The sequence below is a fragment of the Myxine glutinosa genome, chromosome 1 (genome assembly GCF_964187855.1).
Source record: "Myxine glutinosa chromosome 1, kmMyxGlut1.1, whole genome shotgun sequence".
In the NCBI taxonomy this organism is placed as follows: Eukaryota; Metazoa; Chordata; class Myxini; order Myxiniformes; family Myxinidae; genus Myxine; species Myxine glutinosa.
In genome coordinates this window covers 157,044,567-157,063,609 of record NC_136261.1, presented here as the reverse complement: position 1 = coordinate 157,063,609, position 19,043 = coordinate 157,044,567, and the positions used below count along the sequence as shown (strand labels likewise).

At 44.2% G+C, this 19,043-nt stretch overlaps 1 pseudogene; it reads left to right on the top strand.

The window, feature by feature from the left end:
- The window catches only part of LOC137430846 (glutamate receptor ionotropic, NMDA 2A-like), a 566,227-nt pseudogene that overhangs the window by 356,997 nt on the left and 190,187 nt on the right, over positions 1-19,043 (top strand).

The following is a 19,043-nucleotide window of genomic DNA, read 5'->3' as shown; positions in this document are numbered from 1 at the left end:
GGTATCCTTGGAATGAATACTTTCTCTCCTCTGTATTGTCCTGAGAGGATGGTTGCCTCTAGGACATGCGGCATCATTTGCTGGATTGTCAATCGTGTTCCATTACACAGCTTTGGTGGATCAAGATTCCTTAGAAGCATGATTGGTGCTCCCACCTTGAGAATCAACCTGTGTGTTGGGAGTCCTTGAGGCTGAAGACTGTTGAGAAACTCAGTTGGGAAGTTTACTGCCTGATCTTCATCTGTCACTTTGTCAAGAGAATCATAATTTCTTTCATGACCGGGAAGTTGGTGGAGGAGCAAATTGTTGATCTCTTGAACAGCATTGTTCTTGGGGGCCAAAATGGCTCTTTCGGCAAGCCATGATGAGTCCTGGAAATGGGTCTCCATATTGGGAAAGACCTTTTTGATCAAGTCATCTTTTGTTTCAACAAACTGTCCAAATGGTAGAATTATTTGTTCTGATGCATCTTGAGGGTATAGGCCATTGCCAACTTTCAAAAGCTGGCTTGAGAACGCCCCTGCAGTGTTGTCACCAAGAAGGTGGACTCTCATGTTGGTATTCAGGGTAAGTCTTTGCACATGTGGCCAGAAGAGATAAGAAGACTTGATACAGGCCTTGACTTGATCTGCTCTTGTGCCCCATTGGATGACTGGGAGAGTCTGACGAAAGTCTCCAGCCAGAACAGTTGTCACACCACCCATGATTTTCTTGTTGTTGCGAATATCTTGGAGTGTTCTGTTCACTGCTTCGAATGCCTGCTTGTGGTTCATAGTAGCCTCATCCCAGATGATGATTTTGCACTGTTGAAGGATATTGGCGTTTGCTGAATTCTTGCTAATGTTGCAGGTTGGGGTGTCTTGCTTTGTCAAATCCAAAGGCAGTTTGAAAGTTGAGTGTGCTGTCCTTCCTCCTTCAAGAAGTGTAGCTGCAATTCCACTTGAGGCCACAGCCCGACTGTTGAGAAACTCAGTTGGGAGGTTTACTGCCTGATCTTCATGTCACTTTGGCAAGAGAATCATAATTTCTTTCATGACCGGGCAGCGAACGTCATTATGTGCGACATTACGTCACTCCTACGGACGTGAAAACATTTGTTTTCCTTAAAAATATATTTAAAATAAATAAAATAGTACATAAATGAACAATAAAAGAAGCTAAAAAACAATAAAAAATACAATAAAAAGCACATTAAAAATATATAAATATGTACGTACAGTATACTGTACATACGCGCAACCGCTGATTCTCATTCAAAACAGAGGCGACGTACAGTATTCCTTTACTGTGTCTGTGTTAGCCATGGGTCCGAAGAAGGATAATGCTAGTGTTTCCAAGCGTAATGTGGTTACGATGGACGATAAGGTAAATCTGATTAAAAGGTATGGAAAAGGTGGAAAAGTGTCGGTGATAGCGCATAGACCTTATCGCGAATCGGAACCGCAATGCGTCATGGGATCGGAAAGGGGCAATAGCGCCGCCACAAACTACACCATGGAATTGCAGCTGGCCCGGTTTTTTAAACCATTGATATTAAAATAAAAAGTAGCCTATAACCACCAGAATTTTATGCTGATTCCGAATCTGTGTCTAAAACTTTTCTCCGATGTGTAGTTCTTGAGTTATAAGCAGACATCCAGACAGACACACAGACACTCCTCCTTTATTTATATAGATATATAGATGACAAAACTTTCAATTGTGTTGATCATGAATCAATGTGGATTAGCCTGAGAGAAATGGGGATGTCGGAGCACCTGGTATATGTCTGATAAATAGTTTTACAACAAACAAGAAGCCACAGTAAGAACAGAGTATGGAGAGACAGAATGGTTCGGAATTGGAAAAGGGGTTGGCAGGGGTGTATTCTCTCCCCTTACTTGTTCAATCTGGAGAGTGAGTACATCATGAGGAAATCAAGCCTGTATGAGATGGAGGCTGGAGTCAGGATTGGAGGAAAATGTATCAATAACCTAAGGTATGCGATGATACCACTGTGTTGGCAGGAAGTAAAGAGGGCTTGATGAAACTGCTGCAGGCAGTGAAGAAGGAAAGTGAGAAAGCTGGTCTTTATTTAAACCTTTAAAAAAGTCTTGTCAACTGATAAGATTGATGTATTCACATTGGGAGACGCTCATGTGGAAATAGTGGAAAGTTTCATTTTGCTGGGTTCTAAGATTGAAGTGAGTGGAAAATTGTAGAATAAATTAAGTTTGTAAGTGCTGGATGGATGGTTTGTAAGTGTAAAGGCTGCAACCGAAGCTGTCTCTGCCAGGGCTTCGGGAAGCAGTGCAGGATAGGGATGTTTGGAGGAATGTGATCATGAACGCCACAATAAGTCGGCCACGACTTGACGGAATTAGATGAATAGGTGACCTAAATTGGTTCCTATCTCTTACAATTTGAATTATGTATTTTCCTAAAAGTATGCATGCTCAAGTCTCAATTAAGTGGTGTTCTTGAGACTGCTGTCCAAATGTTGTTTTACAGGTGTTGTATAAACGGGCAGACATGGCAATGGGGTCGCTGACAATCAACGAGGAGAGAGAGGAGGTGTTGGATTTCTCTATCCCCTTCGTGGAGACCGGGATCAGTGTCATGGTGTCCCGGAGCAATGGCACTGTTTCCCCATCCGCGTTTCTTGGTACGTGGTGTCATTTTTTGGAAAAATTCCATGTAGGCACGAGGGATCCTCTCTGATAACAGAGTATTTCAGGATTTTGACATCTGAAGTATAATCTGTTTTTCATACCTTTTCTCCTCTGGGCATGTAATCTGCGAACGATGTTGTTTATTTACCAATGCAATCAAGTGTGAAAGAAATGCACCGATTAATGTTGGCATTTGCTACTTTACCACTTCACCCCTGCGATATATATCGGTGCTAATTTGCTACTTTATCTTCTCAGCTTTCTTTCCAGTTCAATCTGGTCTCCTTTTCTGTGTTTTCCTTTTCTATTTTTGCAAAGTCAAGCACTCCCCTCCTTTAGTCAGGTTCACTATGTTAACAAATATAATTTCGTTCAAAATTTTTGGAGATTAGGAAAACTATACATTTTTGGAATACTCAGAGCATAAGGAATCCAAAAATTAATGTTGGCATTTCCGTAGACACCTTTGGCATTTGCGTAGACACGTTTGGCATTTCCGTAGACACCTTTGGCATTTGCGTAGACACCTTTGGCATTTGCGTAGACACCTTTGGCATTTGCGTAGACACCTTTGGCATTTGCGTAGACACCTTTGGCATTTGCGTAGACACCTTTGGCATTTGCGTAGACACCTTTGCGAAAATGACACTCAGGACAGTGATGAAGATCTGTAAAAGCATATTCCTGAACGGTATAGACCTCGTAGATCCTGTGTATAGGACTTATAGTTCAATCTGATACTACCTATAACTTCCTATAACAACATATAACTTCAAAGGACTTGCAATATCATGTATTATGTAATACAGTTATATCACAACTATAAAGACAATGGTTTAAATTCCCTTTGTTTGTTGATTTTCTATAAACCCGAGCACTATTTTGAGGCCTTTATTGGATTCCTTGACCCAGAAAAAAATAACAATAAAATTTTTTAGGAGTCTTATATAGCCCCATCAAGCAGAGTTAACGACCCTTGTGACGCTTTACATTATCATGCGAACGCACACACATACACAAACATACACACACACAGACACACCTTCACTCTTGCCCTATTCCTCTCCCTCCCCATTCAAAACCCACAGATGTGTACTCTCCCCCTCCTGCCCCTCCCTCCCCCGCACATGTACACAGACATACTCTCGATCTCCGTCCCACCTCAAACCAAAGGGAAAACAGGACTTAGACTTTGAAAGACTTGTGAAACAGATAGGTTTTGAGGGAGGTTTTAAAGGCAGGAAGAGAGTCAACATGTCGAACAGAGGAAGGCAAGTCATTCCAGAGCAGAGGTGCAGCAAAGGAAAAGGATTTCTTAGCATATTTAATCTTAGCAAACATAGGATTAGCATATTTAATTAAGTTTCCAGGTTGACTAGAAGCCGAGATCGCGCAAAATATGTATTTGATGGCGGCCATTTTGAAAATCCAAAATGGCGGCCATGCAGGTGTTTGTGCAAATGCCAACATTGATTTTCGGATTCTCCATGCTCTGATGATTCCAAAAATGTACGGGTTTGCTAATCTCCCAAAATTTTGAACGAAAAAACATGGTGAACCTGACTACTTATTTTCCTTTCTACATTTTATATTGTTTTGATGCAGAAAACATGAAGCACCAAAAGTGCCATTCTGCAGTGGTGTTGAGCAAAACGTTTGCAACTCCATGTGACCAACTGGATCCTTCGGAAGTTGTCGGTGGCAGCGCTCATTGATTACTCCCTTTTCCAATTGCACCCATTTCCCCGTGTGCAGAGCCATACAGTGCTGCCGTGTGGGTTATGATGTTTGTCCTGTGCCTCTCTGTCGTCGCCTTAGCTGTCTTCATCTTCGAGTTCGTGAGTCCGAAGGGGTACAACCACAACCTGGCCAGTGGTGCCGGTACGATTACTGCACTTCAGAACTTTGTCCTGATGTTTTCACATTTGTAAGAGTTTGCAAATGCCGACATATCATTTTTGTGTACATGTATTATGTTATCTGCGTATCTCTGCAGTCTACATTTGGTTAAAATCTGGAGGATATCAACCAGCAGGGTGATGCATCTCGAATCATTGCCCTGGTTATAATAACAATTCAACTGAATGTTAATGCTCTCATCGTACCAATATACTATAATCTACGCCACGTCACAAGTGTAGATTATTTTGTGTTGATACCTGAGACACTTCCTGAATTCAGAAACTCTTCCATGTTGGGCCATCTGTTGTTGTGTCACATCTTTTGCCCTATCTGGTGAAATTCTTTACTTGGGGTCAGCTATGGAACTACTCATACAACTAATTACATGCCGACAATTCAGTCAGATCGTCGTAAAATTGTTTGCGCTTTATGAAAGACTGGAATATAAGACCCGTCGCTTCGCTGACGGGAACACCAATTATTTTTTTGTGTGTTGCAAATAGACTGTAGAGCGACCTGCTTTGTGATGCTTTAATAGGCGGTGTATATTCGGAAATGGTGTTTGATAGGGTGATATTAAAATGGAAATGTTGAAAGAAAAAGTAATGAATATAGCAAGCGTTTGCTGAATCTAATCAATATGAGAAATGGAATTGAATGAAGCTCGGCGTTATTATATGTGAGGAAGATGATGAAGAAGGAAGAGGTTTTTTTTTGTTTTAATGTAAATGAGTATGATTGTATGATTTGGATTCGTGGAGATTTGGAATCAACGTGGTGGATAAAACATCTTTGTAGGGAGAGGGATAGGTGGTTATGTTTACTTCCTGAGAGTGGTTTCATTGAAATGTGATCTCAAGTTAACAAAGAAGGATTCCTGGGAGATCTGCTCTCTGTGCAAGGATAACCAACGTCACGTGTTGGCATTTGCAGTTTTGACACGCGTGTCCATGTACCCATGAAAAATAGAAAGAAAAAAACAAAAAAATCGGATCAGAAACACTCCCGGGAGTTACCCAAATCCACTGTAGTTGGATTTATTGAAATCCGTTAATCCGTTCTCAAGTTATAACATGACAAACAGCCAAACAGACAGACACGGCTCCTTTTATAATATAGATATTCTATCATCAGAAAGACACTGTAGAATCATGACATAAATGCAGAGGGACAACCATCCTTACATCCCCATCTGGATGCTCTATGATGCATCACTCCATGCTGGCACTGAAATATTAATATTTTTTATTCAGATTCAGGTTAACAGAGAATCCACAGAATAAATTCAGACCCACATCCACAAATTCACAAAGTATTTCATACCGTGAAAAGACTTTCTTCAGAAACAGTAGAAAATTAATGACTTGGTTTATCTTCCATAGTTCGAGAACTATTTGAGAAGTTTTTTTCTTTTAATAATGCAGGAAGTATGATCTTGAAAACTTTAAAAAGATCAAAGTGCAGTAACTGTAATATATTTGATCTCAAAATATTTAATAATGTTCCATGTTTAATAATGTTTAAAATGTTTAATGTTGTAATGCATAATCCTACGTGTTGCTGTGGCCTAACTACGGAAAATGTTAGGCCACAGCAACACGTAGGATTATATATATTGTTGCGGTTTTTAGAACCCTCACTTTTGTAAATAAATAATAACTCTTGTAAATATCCCATCATTTAATAAGGTTAAAGGTTGCACCCATAGTTAGGCCACAGCAACATGTAGGACACCATAGGACTTTCAGTTATTTCCTTAATATGTGTTTCAGATAAGGCTGTGTTCCCAATAGTTGAATCTGCGTTGCATTAATCAAATAAGATAGGCCCCATTCCGTTCATTTTGCAGCCTCTCTTTCTCTCTCAGCTACGCCAGTATGCGCCCCTACAGTCGGGGATTGTCCCTCCAAATTCTATTATGCGCCTTTTGTTAGCAGCGTTTGCTGCCTCACTCCAAACGCCATTAACCACGCAGTCAAGCTCGAGGAGGAAGGGGACGGAGCGCCGGGAACGAGGCGTGGCCCTGTCAACTCGCCATCAAGGGCGGAGCCGGTGAGCCCTCACCAACCAACCAGGGCTGAGGTGAGCGGACTGGCGGGCATGGTTTCAAAGTGCACGCATTGATACCAAAGCGCATTATATAAGCGCGCGCGCAAAGCCCTTTGACGGACTTCTTTCGGCGGGCTCCTTTTGCACGGACTGATCCAGGAGCGCACATTTGCGGAGGACTGTGCTGGGGATGATCAATTGTAAAGGACTCGTTGGGAAAGGCGCTTTATGAACTTATTGATCGGGAGGCGCGCTTGTTTCAACGGATTGCACGGAGACGCTGATTGCATGAACTGCCTGTGATATGAGCCATTGATCGGGAGAGAGAGAGAGAGAGAGAGAGAGAGAGAGAGAGAGATAGAGAGAGAGAGAGAGAGAGAGAGAGAGAGAGAGAGAGAGAGAGAGAGAGCTGGCACGAGCTACATATTACGTACGCTGCATCCCAGTCCCCCCGATATATGTAACCCCGAGATACGTAAGGTCCGCTCGCGTCCGACGATACGCGCGAAGCTGCCTGCCAGGTCTCGCCCGCGGAACCGGAGCCTGGACTGGAGTGGACCGGAGCTGGATCCCATCGCCTGGACCATCTGCCTGGACCTTCCTCCCCTACCACTACAATTCCGTGTGAGTCTGTCTGTTTGTCCTGGGGTCGTAATAAGTTAAGACTGTATAGGTAAGCCTGCCCTGTGTCCTGCTTTTTCTTCTTCTCCTTGTACATCCTTTTGTTTCCTCTTTTCTTGTACATTTGTAATAAACCCACTCTTTGTTCCTCCCTTACTCTGGTTTCCTCTTATCCGATCGTTTTGGTCTTTTCTCGATTGAGTACCTGTGGAACGATTTGGAAACCGCACAGGATCAGGTTAGTCTTTGTTAATGGCTCGGGCCACGGATTGCTAACCGCTCGGCAATTTCCATCTTGTCCATGGTTCGAGCCGGAGTTATTTCCCTGCTTTACGGCCGGGTTAGTAAGTAGGTATTTGGGATTTCATTGACCAATCACCCTAGCTAATTCTGACCGGAAGGAGCATCATAGCTTCCAGGATTGGGGGATGGCCAGCTTAAAAGACAAGGGGATTAACCCCCCCCCCCCCCCTTGATAAGGGGAGCGCCGACCCCCGAATCCGCAACAATATATATATATATATATATATGTATGTATATATATATATATATATATATATATATATATATATATATATATATATATATATATATATATATTGTTGTGGATATGAGGATTGTGTTTTTTTTATTGTGTTTTTTTAATTATTATTGCTTTATTCTGGACCCTCCTGCCTCCAGTGTTGTATAAATGTCAAAGGGCGTTCCCGTAGTTAATTCCATAAAGCATACACGTTAGCCAATCATAGATTTCCCCCCTTGTTGGTAGTTATATCTTTATTATGTGTATTAGGGTAAGGCCTTGTCTTCCATTAAGATGACACTCCATTGCACCAAGTGAAACCAGATAGATCCCCTTTCATTCCCATTCCCAAAATCTCCATTTCCAGCTACATCCCCTCCAAGTCTCCATTGCCAACCGCACTGGGCAGTTTGCCAGGTTTGTTACAGCGGTGGTTGCTGATTTCGCCCCAAAGCCGCCATTAAGCATGTGCTCAGCTCGGGGAAGAAGGGCGTGCCCGCCCATCGTCATCAAGGGCGGAGCCAGAGGGCCGTGCCGACCAATCAGGGCCGAGGCGAGCTGACCGATGGGCGTGTCCTGAAGGCCGGCGGCTTGATCGCCTGAGGCGATATAAAAGCGCGCGCGCAAGAAGCGAGGTTGTTGTGGAGTTGAGTGGTTGGACCAGATGAGCTTTTACAGAAGCAGATGAGCTTTGACAAGACGAGAGAGACGAGTCCTGAAAAGAGCACGCGACGTCCACTCAGCAACAGCGGCAGCTACAGCAGCAACAACAGCAGCTTGGGGCCTGGACGGCAGTTTTGAGCAGGGCCGCGAAGGAACGGCGGCTGCTAAACGCGCCGATCATGCTGCAGTACCCGTTGGACCTTCCTCTCCCTCCAGCCATCCACCTCCTGCCTTTCCATCCTTTTGTGTACGTGAGTTTGTTCTGTGTGTCTTGTCCCTGGGTATTAATTAAGCTTGTATAAGTTAATAATTGCACTGTGTCTCTGATTCTTCTGTATATTATTTTATTATCTTTCCTTCTCCTTGGTTACTTTGAGCATGTAAATAGTAGGAATAAATTTAGTAGTATTTCCAACCTTTTTGTCTTCTTCTTCTTCTTCTTCTTCTTCACATCCGTGTCGCTTTTGTCTTTTCCATATTGAATATCTGTGGCGCGATCCGGCCAACGTTCGGGAATCGGGTTAGTCGGGGTAACTGTTCGGCCGCGGTGCCATCCGCTCGGCAAACCAACATCCTTATCCACGGTCCGTAACAATATATATATATATATATATATATATATATATATATATATATATATATATATATATATATATATATATATATATATATATATATATATATATATATACATAGTCGAACCCCGCGATTCACGGAATTCGCGTATTCGTGGTTGATAAAGTGCACCATTTTTATCTATTCGCGGTAGTGTTCCGCGAAATTGCGCTCCCCCCCCCCCCCCACCCCCCTATTCATGGTCATCCGCAAATTAGCGGTTTTTCAAGGGCGAAAAAATTCACAAGCAAGCTTGACACATGTATAAAACCCATTTTTTACCAGCCATGCAAAAAGCAGGCAAAAAAACTTCTTCTACGAGCCGCGAGCATGACCTGTTGTGTGATATGCGTTTTCATGGCTTTTGCGGCCGCGAATTTTAGCTGGATTATAATCGAGAGCTTCGCGGGATATCCCACCAGATGTGTAAACAAGTCGTCCTCCGCGAATTATACAATGCAAACGCTTCATTAAACCGAATAAAGCTGGCAATTTATGTTAAAGCATCATCAGAGATGTTACACAATGAAAATGCTTCGGCGGATGTTCCATCAGCTATGAAAACATGTCAACACTGCGAATTATAGAATGCAAACGCTTCATTAAATATATTATCGACTGAAATTAGCAGATAGGCTCAATACCCACAATAGTCTTAGTCCTTCACATACAGACTGTCCTCGATTTCGATCATTGTTCTCGTCCCGTTGCTTTGACCTGTTTTTGACTTGCTCTGCTCAAACAACAACAACAACAACAACAACAACAGGCATTTTAAGGACATTTTCCATGCTAGAGTGGGGGTTAGCATTGCGGGCCCCATGACAATCTTCTCCATTTTGCCCTATTTTCTACATCTCCCCTTGTTAACCCCCTTGCCCACATGTCTTCTTCCACCACCTTTAGCCAAGTCTTTCTCAGTCTTCCCCATCTTCTACTTCCTTCTACATTCATTTCCATCACTCTTCTCAACCAGTCACTTTCATCCTTCCTCAACACACGACCAAACCATCTCAACCTGTTCCTCTTCACAGCATCCATCACAGGCTCTATTCCCATCATATTTCGCAAATCATCATTTGTCTTCCTCTCTCTCTCAACGATACTCCGCACATCCACCGAACCATTCGCATTTCCTCCCTTTTCAGCCTTCGTTGCTGCTCTGCGTTCATTACCCATGCCTCGCTCCCATAAATCATAACACTTCTCACACATGCAGCATACACCTTTCCCTTCAGCTTCAACGACACTCCCCTCCTCGTCAGCACGCCACTCACTTCCCGAAACTTCTTCCATGCACATCTCACTCCAGCAACCGTTGCCGAGTCTGATCCACCTTCTCCATTCAGCATGTCTCATAGGTAGCAAAATATTTTCACACCTTCCAGCTAAACGCCCTCTCCAAGTTCCAACTCAACATTTCCTCCATCTGCAGCTCCCTCTGTGCACACCTTACACCTGAATGTAGCTGCCACACTGGTTAATGACCCTCTCAGACCACGACATTTTTGATCAACCCACTCAGCGCACATTATACAATGAATGGAGTTCACTCAGACACCCTTCCTACACACAGCACACGGCCACTTCCCAGTTCTTTCCACCTCACCACATGCTTTACCACTTGCCATCACCTTCGTTTTTCCGATATTCACCTTCAGACCTTTTGCCTCCATACATTCCTTCTACTTGTTCATCTTCTCCTTCAGTCCATCCATACTTTCCACAATCAACACAAGAGCAACTGCATACAACAACTCCCATGGTTCATTGCCATCATTGCTCTGATCAACCATTCCTCCACTCCTAACATCCTCAATGCCCATGTCACTCTTTCGGGTGGAACCCTATCGAATGCTTTCTCCAGATCAACAAACCCAAGAAACAACTTCTTCCTCTTCTCCATGTACCTCTCCTGCAACTGCCTTACAATAAAAAGCACGGCTGTCGTTCCTCTTCCTGGCATAAATCCAAACTGCATTTCGTCAATTTTCACTTTCTTCCTTGTCCTCCTCTCCAACACCCTTTCCAATACCTTCATTCCATGCTCCAATAACTTTATCGCTTGATACGAACCACAGTCCAGAGGGTCACCTTTCCCTTTGTATAGAGGGACGAGAGTACTCAGTTCCCAATTCACTGGAATGCGGCTTTCTTTCACCACCAGCTTACTGATCTCTGTCATTCTCTTCACACCCCAACTTCACGCTGCCTTCAACGTATCTCCCACAACTCCCGTAAGCCCTGCCGCTTTTCTACTCTTCATTGCTTTTATCGCTTCCTCAACTTCCATCTCAGTTATCTTCTCTGCCGATCCGAAAACTGGGTTACTCTCTATGTTGCCATCCCATTCATTCTCTGCATTCAACAGCATTTCCATATATCTCTTCCATCTTCCTTTAATTCCATCTGGGTCCACAACGATTTGTCCCACTTCGTCCTTCAAGCAACTCACCCCATCACATCACACCTCTCTTTCGTTATCTGTTTTGCAATCCTGAATACCGCTCTCTGACCTTCTACCGAATACAAGCGTTCTCCGAACATTGTCCTTCATGCCTCCTGCGCCTTTGCTACCTCTTTCTTTGCAGCCTTCTTGGCTGCCTTATAACTTTCATGCTCTGCGTTTTCTGCCCCCGTACCCTTCGCCTTCTGCCACTCCATGAACTTCTTCCCCTTCTCGTCAATCCTCTTTCCAACTTCATCATCCCACCACCATGTTTCCGAGTGCCTCGGTGGTCCTTTTGTCCATCCACATACCTCACCAACGCTCCCAACAGACTATATTGCATTGACATCCAACCACTTTCAAGCTCAACCACATCATCCTCAACCATACTAAGCCTCTCTTTTAATGCCTCCCTCACTGTCACCTCTTTCAACCTCCACACCTTCATTCTCGGTTGGTACTTCACCCGCCGAGCTCTCTTCGCACCTTTCACCCTTATGTTGCAGACAACCGAGTGGTGCTGTGAAACAGCCTCCTCCCCCGGGACCACCTTTGTGTCCCGGAGGTGCCCCCTATCTCGCCTACGCATCATCAGGTCGTCAATGGTCGTCGTCGACCCACCTGACGTGCATGTAACAAGCTTATTATCCTCTTTCTGGAACTGAGTATTACAAATCAACAAACCAGCTCAAATTCCAAAATTCTTTCACCTTCTCCATTCCTTCACCATATCCGTAACCCCCATGAACTCCCTCAAAACCGTCTATACTCCTTCCCACATGTCCATTTAGGTCTCCTACCACAACAACTTCCTCATCTTTCATGTTTTCCATCAGCTTCGCTATTGCACACCAGAACCTGTCCTTCTCTTCATCGCTCCGACTGACCTGCGGAGCATATCCCAACCGTTCACCAAGAGCTTTCCAATCATCATTCTCACCATCATCAACCTTTCACTCACTCTAGTCACACTCACCACACTGTCTACAAACTCCTCAGAAAACAGAACACCAACACCATGCATGCCTTCCGGGCACCCTTTCCACACAAACTTGTATTTCTGTCCCTGCCTACCCTTCACCATTCTCACACCACTTCCCTTGCATCTCATCTCCTGCACACAACATATGTCCACTCTTCTTCTGACCAATACTTCCACCACTTCTCCTGATCTCCCTGTCATTGTCCTGATATTCCATGTCCCAAACCTCAGAAACCGATCTCCACGTGGGGCATCAGAAGTTTCCTCATCATAAATGGAGTGATTTCCACCCTTGCTTCGATCGGGTTCCCCACCTTGACTTTTGATGAGAGGGAGTGAGGTCCCCTACGGGGTACTTCGGGCTGTGCACTGCCCATATGCAATTGTAATTGTCATGGTTCCCTTTTTGAGGCAATGTTTTGTGGCCGGATGCCCTTCCTGACGCCAACCCTTTTAGTCACCTCTTACGACATTCAGAGATACGGTGTACCTATTCTAAACCGGGGTACAATACACTTGCTCTGCTCATCGTTCAATAATGGCTCCCAAGAGCAAAAGCGGTGCCGGAGATGCATCGACTACCAAGAGGCAGAAAAAGGTCACAAGCCTTAGCCCGAATGTGGAGCTGCTAGACTGGCTTTCAAGAGGAGAGAGTGTGGCCTCTGTAGGGCAAGGCACTAAGGCGTCAAACGAATCCACCGTTCGCTACATACGGAAGAACGAGAAGGCGATTTGTGACACTATTTCAGTGAGCACTGCATCAAGTACGAAGGTGGTCACCCATGTGCGTGATGTCCACATAAAAGGATGGAGAAGGCTCTCAGCATATGGATCGAGGACAACGTGCAGAAAAGTATGCCTTTGAGTGGACCTCTCATTCGCGGAAAGGCCATACAAATTTACGATCATCTGTCTGGCACGGGTGGTGCCAGCATGAGTGATGCGCCGAGCGATGATGGTACAAGCAGCGCGACATTATTCACTGCAAGCAGGGGATGGTTCCATCATTTCAAGGAGTGGTACTGTCTCATAAATGTGTAGCTCTCAGGAGAGTGTGCCTCCATGGACAATGAGGTGGCAAAAGAGTTCCCTGCTCAACACGCGAGGCTGATCGAAGAGAAGGGATACCTCCCAGAGCAGGTGTTCAACGCTGACAAGATTGGCCTATTCTGGAAAAAGATGCCCACGAGAACTTTCATCTTGAAACGCGAAGAGACAGCATCGGGATTCAAGGCTGCCAAGGACCGGGTATCTCTTCTTCTCTATGCAAACGCAAAAGGAGACCTCATGCTGAAACCCATGATGTTGTACCGTTACCTGAGCCCGGGTGCTCTCAAGGGCAAGAACAGGCAAACACTGCCCGTGTTTTGGAGGGCCAACAGGAAAGCCTGGGTGATGGCAGCAGTCTTCCTGGACTGGTTCCATGATTGTTTCCTCCCTCAGGTGGAGAGGTACATGGTGGGAAAAAACATTGCGTTCAAGGTTCTCTTGCTCCTGGACAATGCTCCTGGCCACCCCACGAACCTGGGCATGGCTTACCCGAACGTCGAGGTGATCTTTCTGCCACCCAACACCATCTCCCTCATCCAGCCACTCGACCAAGGTATGATTTCAACGTTTAAAATGTATTACACCCGTCGCACCTTTTGCCACATTTTGGATGTAATGGAGTCTGACCCAGGGCTCACCGTCAGGCAGTATTAGAAGGATTTAAACATTGCCCACTGCATCGGCGCCATCAAGGAGTCGCTGGATGAGGTGAGAGCCTCCACCATCAACGCGTGCTGGCACAACTTGTGGCCACAGGCAGTCAGAAACTTTACTGGCTTTCCCGATAAAACTGAGGAGAGGCATGTGATCGTCGGGTTGGCACGTCAGTTGGGAAGGGAAGGATTTGATGACATGCAGCCTGAGGTTTTGGAGGATTTCATTGCCTGACATGGCGACAACATCACCGAGGAGGAGTTGGAGGCTATTAAAATAGTTTCCGAAAAGGAGGAGGCGGGCAGTGTGTTTGTAAAAGAAAAAATTTAAACGGTACATGATGGTGTTGTGTTTTTGTTTTTTTCACGGTACAGTATGGTGAAGCACTTTTAATAAACTGTAAGCACATTCCGTCAATAAATTGGAAATGGTACTGTACCTGGTATTGTCGTTTTTCAAATTTTTTTTTGGAAGCATTTTTTATGAAACTGGATTCTTGTGCATTTGCGGTCAAAAACATTTTAACCTTTAAAAAATTTCCTCTATGAATCAGGAACCACCGGAAACCTATAACGTATCCCCTTTTCCCCCATTGAAACAATGCCGCGGCATGCATTCTCGACATTTTCATCGACCGTCGCAGGATTTTCATAGACCTTCGCGGGTGTTTGTCGACATTCGCGGGTTTTGTCTCACCATTTCCGGGACTTTCATCGACCTTCGCGGATTCTCTTCGAAAGTCTCGGGATTTGCGTCACCATACGTGGATTTTGCCTTGCCTTTCGCGATTTGATCCTCTCTATTCATGGATTTTTGCGACTCGGGAACCTAACCCCCCTTTTTCCATTGAATGCCCGGCTATTCGCAGATTTTCCAGGAATGTATCCCCCGCGAATGGCGGGGTCCGACTGTATATACACTACTGGTCAAAAGTTTAAAACATCTCAATTTTCCCAGTTTTTATTGAAATTTACGCAGTTTAATGTCTCGATGTACTCTGAAATTAAGCATAAAACAAATTAGCAATTGGACATTAAAAAGAAATCAAAGAATCATTTTGTTTAACAATATTTAATTTAAATTTTTGACACAGCAAAGTAGCCAACTTTTGCAGATATAACCGCCGAACACACTCGTGGCATTCTTTCTCCAATGGAAATCAAATATTGTTCGGGAAGTTCTTCCCAACACTGTTGCAGAAGTTCCCACAAACATGTTGCACTTGTAGGTTGCTTTGCTTTCACCCTGCTGTCCAGTTCATCCCAAACCAGCTCGATGGAGTTTAGGTCTGGAGACTGTGCTGGCCATTCCATGATTTGAAGCCTACCGTCTTGTTCTTTTCCTCGAAGGTAGTTTTGATGTGGTCTGGAGGTGTGTTTAGGGTCATTATCTTGCTGTAGGATTAACCCCTGACCAACTAGGCATATACCAGAGGGTATTGCATGGCACGACAAAATTCTGTGGTCGCCCTTTTGGTTCAGGGTGCCAGTCACTCTGTGCAAGTCGCCAACTCTGCATCCAGCAAAAGAGCCCAGACCATCACGCTTCCTCCTCCATGTTTGACAGTTGGTGTCACACACTAAGGAACCATGCTTTCGCCTACTCGACGGTGTACAAAAACCCTGCGTGATGAACCAAAGATTTCAAATTTTGATTCATCGGTCCATAAGACCTTCTTCCAGTCTTCAGTAGTCGACTGGCGGTGCTTCATGGCCAGGCAAGCCTCTTTTTCTTATTTTGCCATCTTAGCAATGGCTTTCTTACTGCCACTCGCCCTGTCAAACCTGCAGCTCGAAGTCTTCTCTTTACAGTTGAAATTGAGACTTGCTTACTTCGACCAGTATTAAGCTGTGCTTGAAGCTGTTTTCCTGTGAGCTGCCTATAACGCAAGCTGTTGACTCTCAGAAACTTGTCTTCTGATTCTGTTGTGGCTTTGGGTCTGTCAGACCTCTTCCTTTCAGAGTTTCCTCCAGTTTCCAAGTTCCTTTTGATGGTGTAGGAAACTGTACTCACTGACACCTTGGCTTTCTTTGCAATTTATCTCAAGGAAAGACCTACAATATGTCAAAACTACCTTCGAGGAAAAGAAAAAGACGGTAGGCTTCAAATCATGGAATGGCCAGCACAGTCTCCAGACTTAAACCCCATCGAGCTGGTTTGGTATGAACTGGACAGAAGGGTGAAAGCAAAGCAACCTACAAGTGCAACACATTTGTGGAAACTTCTGCAACAGTGTTGGGAAGAACTTCCCGAACAATATTTGATTTCCATTGTAGAAAGAATGCCGTAAAAAGGCGACAAACAGGGTTGGCGGCAGGAAGGGAATCCGGCCGTAAAACATTGCTTCAAAAAGGGGACCAAAAAACAACAACAACCACGGTCCCCGAAAAAGGCCAACCCCCGCTTTGCGGGGAAAAATGGCCTCTAAACGGTGGTTTTTTTAAAAAGAATGCCGTTAGTGTGTTTGGCGGTTATATCTGCAAAAGGTGGCAACTTTGCTGAGTCAGAAAATTAAATTAAATTTTGTTAAACAAAATGATTCCATGATTTCTTTTTTTATCTCCAATTGATTATTTGTTATATGCTTAATTTCAGAGTACATTGAGACATAAAGGCCCGTTCTCACTTGAACGATTTTTTGTACAACTGCGGTGCGACTAAAAAATCGTACAGCCGTGCGATTTCCGTACGAATTTCCCTGTTTTTTTCCGCGCAGTCTCACTTGTACAACTGCCGTGCGACTGCCGTTGAACTCTCGTGCAACTTTTCCTCCCCGATAACGGTTCAAGTTGCGTGTGACTGCCGTACAACCTCAACGAGTCCCGCGCAAGCGCAATGCGATTTTTGTTCAACTCGCGTGCGACCTGTGCGCATGCGGTACAACCGCCGTACAACCAATCAGAGCGCCGTGCGTCCGCCGTACAAGCGCCATTCGATCCGCGTGATCCGTGCGACCCCGATGGGACCAATGCCAACTATGCGAACCGTGCGACAGCCGTATGGAAATTTTCAACAGTTGAAAAAACTTGCACGGGCATGCGACCCGTCCGAATTACCAGTGATTACACATGACACCCCTACAAGCTGTGCGAAAAATCAACAGACTGCCATGCGACTCTCGTATGCCCTGTGCGATTTGGTAGTCGCACGGCATTCGCGTAGAAAATCGTTCAAGTGAGAACGGGGTATTAAATGGCGTAAATTTCAATAAAAACTGGAAAAATTGAGGTGTTCTTAAACTTTTGACTGGTGGGGTGTACATATATATATATATATATATATATATATATATATATATATATATATATATATATATATATATATATATATATATATATACACACTACATGACCAAAAGCATGTGGACACCCCTTCTAATTAGTGGATTCGACTGTTTCAGGGACACCCATTGCTGACAGGTATATATAAGCAAGCACACAGCCATGCAATCTCCATAGACAAACATTGGCAGTAGAATGGCCCATACTGAAGAGTTCAGTGACTTTAAATGTGGCACCGTTATCGGATGCCACCTTTCCAACAAGTCAGTTCGTCAAATTTCTGCCCTGCTAGAGCTGCCCCGTTCAACTGTACGTGCTGTTATTGTGAAGTGGAAACGTCTAGGAGCAACATAAGCTCAGCCGCGAAGTGGTAGGCCACACAAGCTCACAGAACGTGACCGTCGAGTGGTGAATCGTGCTTAAAGTGCAAGTAAAGTGATAATATATATTGGGCCTTATTATATAATATATCCTGAAGTTATGTTTTGCTGAAATGAAATCTTTGAAATATTATTTTAACTATGAGAAAAACACTTTTTCCTGGAAATTTCCCGAATGAATTTCAAAAGTGGGCGGGGCGCATCTGTGACGTCACGAAAAGACAATAGGCTTATCGAGGTCAACAACTATGGCATCAGCGAGTGCAGAAATACTTGTGGAATTTGAGTGGGAGTGAGAGCGAGTTTGTGCTGGAATTTTCGGAGGATGAGGGAAGTTCTTGCGATGGATTTGTCAGAGAAGAGATTGAGGAATTTAATGTGGATTTTGCTGGGATTCAACCCGATATGTTCGAGCCGGAGCGCGACGCTAATCAGGCTAATGGCGGACCGCGAAACACAAATGTCGAGGAAGAAGCATCCAGAATGGGAAACAGTGACTAGTGAGTTCTTAACTAAATATAAATGTACATACTTTCATGAATGACAAGTATTTTAAGTATCGCCGCTTATGGACATAACATAATGTGTTGATGAGTGTCATGTTTTGTTGCAGGTGTACATGTGGTCACTGCCAAGCAATAGCCACAGTCAGGGAATCGACGTGTTGTCACGAGATTGGACAGACAGCACGTCGAATTCAGGGAATACACACACACACAAACACACATACACACACAAATACACATACACACACATATACACCCACACACATATACACACACACACACACACACACACACACACACACATATACACCCACACACATATACACACACACACACATATACACCCACACACATATATACACATGCACACACATATACACCCACACACATATACACACACACATACACATACACACACATATACACCCACAAACATATATATACACACACACACACACACACACACATATACATACACACACACATATACACCCACACACACACATATACACCCACATATACACCACACACATACACACATATACACCCACACACATATACACACACACACACACACACACACACACACACACATATACACCCACACACATATACACATACACACATATACACACACACACATATACACATACACACACATATACACCCACACACATATACACCCACACACATATACACACACACACACACACACAC